The 8,304-nt window shown below is 40.5% G+C and overlaps 1 non-coding gene across 1 annotated transcript; it reads left to right on the top strand.

Annotated features, from left to right (window-relative positions):
• Window positions 1-1,432: 1,432 nt before the first annotated feature.
• Window positions 1,433-1,539, top strand: LOC131235844 (small nucleolar RNA R71). The gene has a single exon (XR_009166363.1). It is a non-coding gene; the product is annotated as a small nucleolar RNA R71 (small nucleolar RNA).
• Window positions 1,540-8,304: the final 6,765 nt, after the last annotated feature.

The raw sequence follows: 8,304 nt of genomic DNA on the forward strand, positions 1-8,304 counted from the left end.
GACGGGGATCTGAGTGCTTATGTTATTGATGGGTTCGGTGTCCATGATGATAAAATCTACAGGGTAGTAAAATCTATCAACTTTGACCAACACATCCTCAATTATCCCTCTTGGTACACGAACAGAGCGATCAGCAAGTTGTAGTGTGGTTAGGGTAAGTTTTAATTCACCCAAACCTAACTGTTTGTATACCGAGTAGGGAATCAGATTGACGCTCGCTCGTAAGTCAAGAAGTGCGTGATCAATTCGATGGTTCCCGATTACACATGATATGGTTAGGCTACCGGGATCTTTGAATTTCTGTGGCACGTCTTGCTTTAGGATGGCACTCACTTTCTCAGTCAAGAAAATTTTCTTTTGAATACTTTGCCGTCTTTTGGTCGTGCATAAGTCTTTCAGAAATTTGGCATATGAAAGAATCTGTTTCACGACATCAAGTAGAGGAATGTTGACTTTCACTTGTTTCAACACCTCTAGGATATCCTGAGAGTTAGAGAGAGGTTTTGGTGAAACCAACCGTTGGGGGAACGGAGTAACTGGCTTCCCTAGAAGTTCCGGTTCTAATTTTTGTGGGGCATCACTGGATCCATCATTGTTGTCCTCTTCTAGTTCTTGAGGCTTTTCGGGCCTAACCGGAAGAGTTTTATCAAAGATCTTTCCACTCCTAAGAGTAGTGATGGATTTAGCGTGCCCCATCTGATTTGAAGAGTTGGGATCATTAATCTCGTACTGCTGTTTAAGATTAGGGAGAGGTTGTGCAGGGAGCATCCCCTTTTCTATAACCGTCATACGAGAATCTATCTTTTGCATAAAATCTGTAATTCCTCGCATTGCCTGAGTCAGCTCTTGTATGGAATTTTGAACAGGTTCCTCTTGAGGTTTAACTTGATTTGGATTTTGATTGAAGAAACCTTGAGGGGTAGCCGTTTGTCCATTCCTCCAACTAAAGTTTGGATGATTTTTCCAACCAGGATTGTACGTATTGGAGTTAGGTCCAGTAAAAGGTCTTTGATAGTTGTTTACGGCATTAGCTTGTTCATTCAACACTCTTCGAAAGGCGGGTATTGTAGGACAATTTTCAGTTGTATGAATGTTGCAATCACAGATGCCGCAAACAATTTCATTAACCTTATCCTTCTTTCCTTCCATGGCCTCAACTTTCCTTATGAGCGTAGTCACTTTACACTTGAGATCATCCTCTTCTTTCAAGAGATATAATCTACCTTTCTCCTTTAATTGAGTCGGCCTAGACGTGGTGTTCGACTTTGGGTAATAGTCCCATGATTGTGTTTTTTCAGCAAGACTATCGAGGTAATCCCATACCTCGTCAACATCTTTATTAATGAACTCTCCATTACACATTGTCTCGACCATTTGGCGCATGGAAGATATCAGTCCATCATAGAAAAAATTTGTAATGCGCCACGTTTCAAATCCGTATTGTGGGCATGAACTGACCAAATGTTTGAACCTTTCCCAACATTGGAAGAATGTTTCATCTTCCTTTTGGGCAAAGTTCATGATTACTTTTCTGAGGGTAATTGTTTTATGATGTGGGAAGAATTTTTTTATGAATTCCCTCTGCATGTCGTTCTATGTGCCAATGGATCTAGGACGCAGTGAATGTAACCACGTCTTAGCTTTCTCTTTTAAGGAAAAAGGAAAGAGTTTCAGCCTGATTGTATCCTCAGATACATTAGGAAAACATAATGTAGCTATAATCTCATCGAACTCTTTCAAATGTAAATATGGACTTTCTGATTCAAGTCCATGGAATTTGGGAAGGAGTTGGATAACTCCTGGCTTGATGTCCATTTGTCCCGTGTTTTCAGGAAAAATCATGCATGAGGGCGTACTCACTCCCGCCGGTTGTAGATAATCTCGTAAAGTACGAGGCGGGGGTGTCTGATGCACCTCATTCTCATCTTGGGTATCCTCCACCCTGGGTGGAAGTAGAGGAGGTTGGTCTTCAGCCATAACTTCAATTAACTCAGGGGATTTCGAGTGGTGTCTAGTCCTGCGATGGATAGTCAACCCCTCAACCAATCCTCCTTCAGTCAAGAGACGTCGAGTGTTGTCACGGGCCCACTTGGGCATGAAACACTCGCAGCCCTCAATCAAATTCAAAGCCTGATCCTAAGAAAGGAAAAGAAAATCTAAAAAGAAAGAGAGGGAGAGTTGGAAAGAAATTACCAAATTGAAGCCCCTAAGTTAAGGACCTGCAAAATAAAACAAAATAAGTTAGATTCTAAAAAGAGAAGAACAATCCTTTAAAAGAAAGATAGCAGAAAACTGATTTCTAAAAGAAGGAATTCCTAAAAGAAAGTGGAAATTTCTAAAATAAATTAGGAAAGTCCTAAACTAGAAATAAATTACTAAAAAAAAGAACTGAAAAATAGAAAGTAAAGAGAAAGAACTTACCGAATTAGAAATTTCTATCTTAAAGGCCTACACAATAGGAAAGTTTCTAAACAAAAATTCTATGAGTAGAAAATTAGGAAACAAAATTAGATTCTAAAAGAGTTAGAATTAGAAAGTTACTAAAAGGTAAAAATAGAAAGTTAATTTCTAAAAAGGGAAATAAATAACCTAGTTTCCAAAATAAAAGAGAAGTTTCTAAAAAATAAACTATTTCCTACAAATAGGAAAGTACTAGAATTAGAAAATTTCTAAAATTCAAACCCTAATTTTAAAAGTAGAACAAGTTGAGGAATTTAGGAAGGAATTACCAATTTTAGAAACTCATGTTAGGATCCTACAAAACAAGAAAAACAGGTTAGTTTCTAGAAATCAGAAAAACCTAGACCTATAGTTAGAAAAATCCTAATCTTAAACTAATTCTAAAACTAATTAATTTCAGAAAATCGTAGCCGTCAGTCCCCGGCAACGGCGCCAAAAACTTGTTCACTCCCCACGTATAGGGTTGTGATGTAGTAATAAACTCGGTGAGACCGAGGTCGAATCCCAAGGGACTGAAACCTGTACGTTATCTGAAGCTAGGTAGAAATAGAAATAGCCCAAGATGAAATCGAAATCAAATATAAATTGATGAATAATTGTGGAATAATTATCTAGAACTTAAACAATTCAGACGAAGGAAACTAGGGATTCAGAGGATCCACTTGTAGGGATCAGGGAGATCTTATGCCTGCATCAAGAATTATGGAATTTAAACTGAACTTACTTGATCTGGTTTTCAAGAGATAAAAGGTATATGAATTAGAATGGATTCCATCATCTAACCATGCCCAGGAGACAAAGCAAACAACAGGATTAAACTAATTACCAACCAATCAACAGTGCATGAAAGTTAGGAAGGGTACCATCATCCAACCATGCCCAGGAGACGATGGTGAACAACAGGGCTTCCCGACGCCATAAACATCAAAAAGGGAAAAAAGAAATATTCAAAGTCATTACAGACCCATTGTAATTTCAGTCACAATAGACCATTAAAGACTAAGAAAAACATTCCTTTAATAATCAACACAAATCAAATTCAGTTCATGAATTTAAATTAAAAGCATGAAATAGTATCTCCCATCTCGCTACAGGCTTCACCTCTTAGCCCTAGCTAAGAGGTTTAGCCACACACAGGCATGATGCGGCTGGATCCCTTAAACAAAGTAAAATAAAATAAAAAGAAAAAGAAATAAACAAAAAAAATACCAAACTCCAACTACTCTTTCTCTTGTGCAATCGTCCAAGCCAAAACGATCCCTCCGTTTTTTCCTCCCTGGCCCATTCCTTCTCTCTCCTTCATATAGGCTGATACAGCCGGCTGAGAGTTCTCACGCCCAAGAGGACGTGCCGTGTTGGAGTCGTATCCAAATTCTTTTACGCAGCCACGAGATCTCGTGTAAATCTTCTTACGCAACCAAGAAGGCGTGCACAAAATCGCCCACTTTCCTTGCTGATCAGCAAGTAATCCTTCATATCTTGGTCAGATTTTTCGTCCCTACAAGATGGACGGTCTGGATTACCCATCCGATGGTGACCAGAAACACAAAAGAGTCCACAACGGCCGGATTTCCCGGCACAGGGGTGCGAACGCACTTGCGCTGGATTCCTGATGGAGTCCATTATCGTTGGTACCGGAAGAATCCATACCGTTCATTGTATTCAGCTCGAAAAATTAGATGGAAACGGATGGTTTTCGACTGGATTTGGTGCCGCCTGCTGAGCTTTTTTAAACCGCCGTCCGAATTGCGTTTTCACGATGAAAACCGATCATGCAGCTCCCTTCAAATTCGCTCTCCTAGGTCTGAGTGAGACGAGCGATTTGAGTCTCATAAACGGTTCGGATCTGACCGTTGATGCATGATGTTGGCCCAAAGAGATCCGCCGCAAGTCCCTGTTCAAACTTTCGCAGCAGATACCGAAAAGGAAGGCTCTGTTTTTTGAACGAGTTGGTGGGGTCCACGTACTTGGTATCTTCGAAATCCACTACGTCCATTAATTTCTCCTCAGAAAACCGTTTTGAGATGGTCGGTTTTGGATTGGGTTGAGTGTGGCCCATTGAATTTTTAAACCGACCGTCCGTCTTCCGTTTGCACGATCAAAAATCGATCTCCGATGTTTCTTGAAGTTTCTCCACCTAGGCCATGGTAACATGGACCGTGGGAGTCTGATGAATGGTCCAGATTTATCATCTGGAGAGCGAGTGGGTCCCACTGATGAAAAACGGACGGACAGCGTCCGTCCGCTGTTGCTGAGGAAGAAGAAGACGGGTCAGCCCGTCTTTGACCGAGCTGACCGTCCGGTGCACGGCCGGTGCGTGTACACTATGTACACGCACTGTTCATGTAGGGTCCACTGTGATGTTCGTGAGACATCTGCTCCGTCCATTTGCTGCGTCACTCCATTTAAGGCGTTGAGAACAAAATTGAAGCATTTTTAGATACCAGGCGGGCCCCAAATCACTGATTTATGGGCTGATCTGTCCGTTGGGCCACTTCCAGAGGGATCCAATGGCTCGATTTTGACGTGTACGGTTAGTTTTTAGTCCTCGAGCCATGTATACAGTTTTGAGCCGAACAGATGATGGAAACCCAGTGATCTTGCATTCTGGCTGACTTTCAGGCCGCTTGAGCTTCAGTTTCTCAATTTTCGCGGATCCCTGGCGTGTAATTCCGTCGATCTTGGTCCCCTGGAGTCCGTCCCTTGCCTTTAGTGTCATCAGAGAGTGAAATCCATGCTTTAAGCTCCCTTTTCAGTCCATGCTCGTGAATACACACTACATCACAAACATGATTAAAGCGGGCCATTAAACGGTATCATGTTCGTAAATCTAAGCAATAACTGGGGTCTAATATGTAATATTTGACCCTCAACACTTCCGCTCCTCAAGAGTACCATCTTCGCCTTACTTGATTAAGGAACTCATCATCTTGATCTTCCATAACTCAAAATTATTTTTCCCTGAGTACTTCTCAATCCCATACCTAGTGCTTCCCATTATTACTAATCCCTCAAATTCAGATCTGTGCCCCAACAACTGCTCTGATACCACTTGCTGGGATTTTGGCCCGTGGAATCACACAGATCTAGATCTAGGATAGCAATACAATGGCACCAAGCAAACACAAGAAAACACGCAGATTTAACGTGGAAAACCCTTTCGGGAAAAAATCACGGCACAAAGCGACAAAATTCTACTATGAAAGCATCAATTACAAAGAGAGAGGACTTGCTCGATTCGAACAACCTCGAATCTCACCCTTGCTACACCCTTTGATAACCCTAGAACCCTTTAGAATACCTTTAGGAAGCCTTAGAATACTTTAGAATAGCCCTAAGGACCCCTATTTAAAGTTTAGGAAACTCCACTAACGCACCTAGTCCGGAAAAGTCCGGAAACCGCTTCAAATTTACGCAGTCCGCGCAGGATCTACGTAACCTCGACTAGTCGAGCCGAGGCCTCGACTGGTCGAGGGACCCCCTTGATCGGTCGAAGCCATCCCCTCGACCGGTCGAGCAGCCCGGACACCAAAAAACCCAAGTCGTTGGACTTTGAGTCGAACAGCCCTCGACTAGTCGAGTGGCCCACTCGACCGATCGAGCCAGGCTCTCGACCAGTCGAGCAGTGCCAGAATGTTGAAGGCTTTAAGTCTGACAACAGTGAGAACCTTCAAAACTTAAGCAGATCTCACTATCTTCCATAGTAGGAACCTTCAGAACTTTCAAATCAAAGAGTCAAAACCCTATGATAAAATAAACAGCTTCAACCCCATTAAATGAACAAATTTTAGATCATAAGAGAACAGTATCACTCGATTTCTACAAGAATAAGCTCAAAACCTTCAAAAGCCAGGAATCGAAATGGTAAATCAAGCTAAAAAGTAGATCTGATGAATAAGATCAATGCATTGCAGTCCAATTCAAGAATCTTCAATCAACTTACTTTAAAAACTTCAAAAGTTGAGCAAAAACCTTCAAATCAAGCACCGAAATCTTCTAAATCCACTCACTTCAACTACATTTCCAACGTTTCGCTAATGAAACTCAATTTTTGCAAGGGAAAGCACTGAAGCGCATCAAATCCAGCAGATTACTTACATTCTTTCCATACCTAGACAAAAGGATAACTTGTTGTTTCCGAGAAATTACCAAAATTGCCCGAACGAGCAGCTACCAAAGAGAAACGAGATCCACACACGTCACCAAGTTCTTTGGATCGAGATCGAGAGAGAAGGTTGAGATCGGGAGAGGGAGATCGAAAGAGAGGGAGATTGAGAGAGGGAGAGGGAGAAGGAGATCGAGAGAGGGTGAGGAAGACGAACGCAAAATGAGGCTAGGGTTTTGGCGCAATCTAAGGTGAAAATGGTTCGGTAGTCTACGGCAAATCTAAAGAAATGTGACACTTGGGCTTGTGGGGTCCACTGAGAGGGTTCTAATCAATTCCATTCCGTTCATATGTTTTACAATAAAACAATAGATCCGAATAATGAAAACTAAGAAGATCGAACACTCGATTGGGACACATCAACAAAATAGTGGAAACAACAACGTAGCCGTTAAAACAACAACTAATTGTGGTACAGTTAATGACCGTTTCGACTCAGAAACGGCTCCAAGCTGTTTCCGAACCAAAATCCCGCCCATTCCAGATCACCGTCGGCATTGTTGACGGCAAAAAGCCGTCGGCATTTCTCATAAATAAAAATAATAATAATAATAATTAATTGCCTAATCAACGCACATATCCAAAACTAGATATACCCATTTCTCCAATTCCCTAAACCAACCACCCTATTTGAGAAGTCTACAAAAAAGAAAAGGAAGAAATCAAAATCAAATATATCATCCAAATTCCAAACATAAAAAATCAGGTGTAAATATTTCCTAAAAATCATTGGTATTGACTCAAATTAGAGCAGCGAAAGAAAGAGAATTCAATGTCACATGTGTAAATGTTTCATAAAAAATCAATGGTGTTTATGTTGATCCACTGTTTCATTGATGATTCAATTCCACCTTGTATATTCCATTCAACGAACGCCCAACAGAGAATGCAAGGAAAAAAAAAATCATATTTTTAACAGAATTTGAGAATGGGTTTTTAAAATAGCGTGATTTGGTTACTCTACTTGTTTGTTTGCTGAATTAGCTAATACATATGAGCATTTGAAATTGCGGCAGGTATTGGCCACCTTTAAAAGAAAATGATTAGAAAGAGTATTGTCTAGTATCGAAACCATGTCTCCTAGTATTGAAACTGGTACGTATTACTACCTCTATTTCCTCCCCCAATTTCTGGACAGTGGGAAAACCCCAAAGCAAAGCCTTTCTACAGCCTCAAAGCAGAGTGCAAGTCGCTGAGGTGGCCCCATTTTGGTTCCCTTTGCATGCCTTAAGAAAAGATCAAAACAAATCAAATTCTTATCTTTTAGACAAACTCTTAAAACTAACAAGGGACAGAAAAACTAACAAGTTAACTAATTTTACATTGACAATAAAATGGTAAAGATCATAGTCACTATAGAGTTGTGTTGTCACTCTCTTATAATTGACATTTTATTTCAAACTATTTTGTTAATTTTAGCCATTTCTGTTTTCTTGATAGCATTTAGAATTTTTCACAGCTGAAAACATACGAATAGCTCAACTACGAAGGCGGTGTAATTCCAGCCCTGTGATGCTGAACTCTTTCTATTCAGCTTATTTGATCATTGAAAAGTAGCATGCACTACTGTTGTGATTGAAAAGCTCTCAACATTGAAAAAAGCAAGGTTCACACGGAGAAATGAAAACGTCTATTTTTATTTTTATAGCTTTAAAAACATCTAGATTAATCAAGAGAAA

Source organism: Magnolia sinica, chromosome 19 (assembly GCF_029962835.1).
Source record: "Magnolia sinica isolate HGM2019 chromosome 19, MsV1, whole genome shotgun sequence".
In the NCBI taxonomy this organism is placed as follows: Eukaryota; Viridiplantae; Streptophyta; class Magnoliopsida; order Magnoliales; family Magnoliaceae; genus Magnolia; species Magnolia sinica.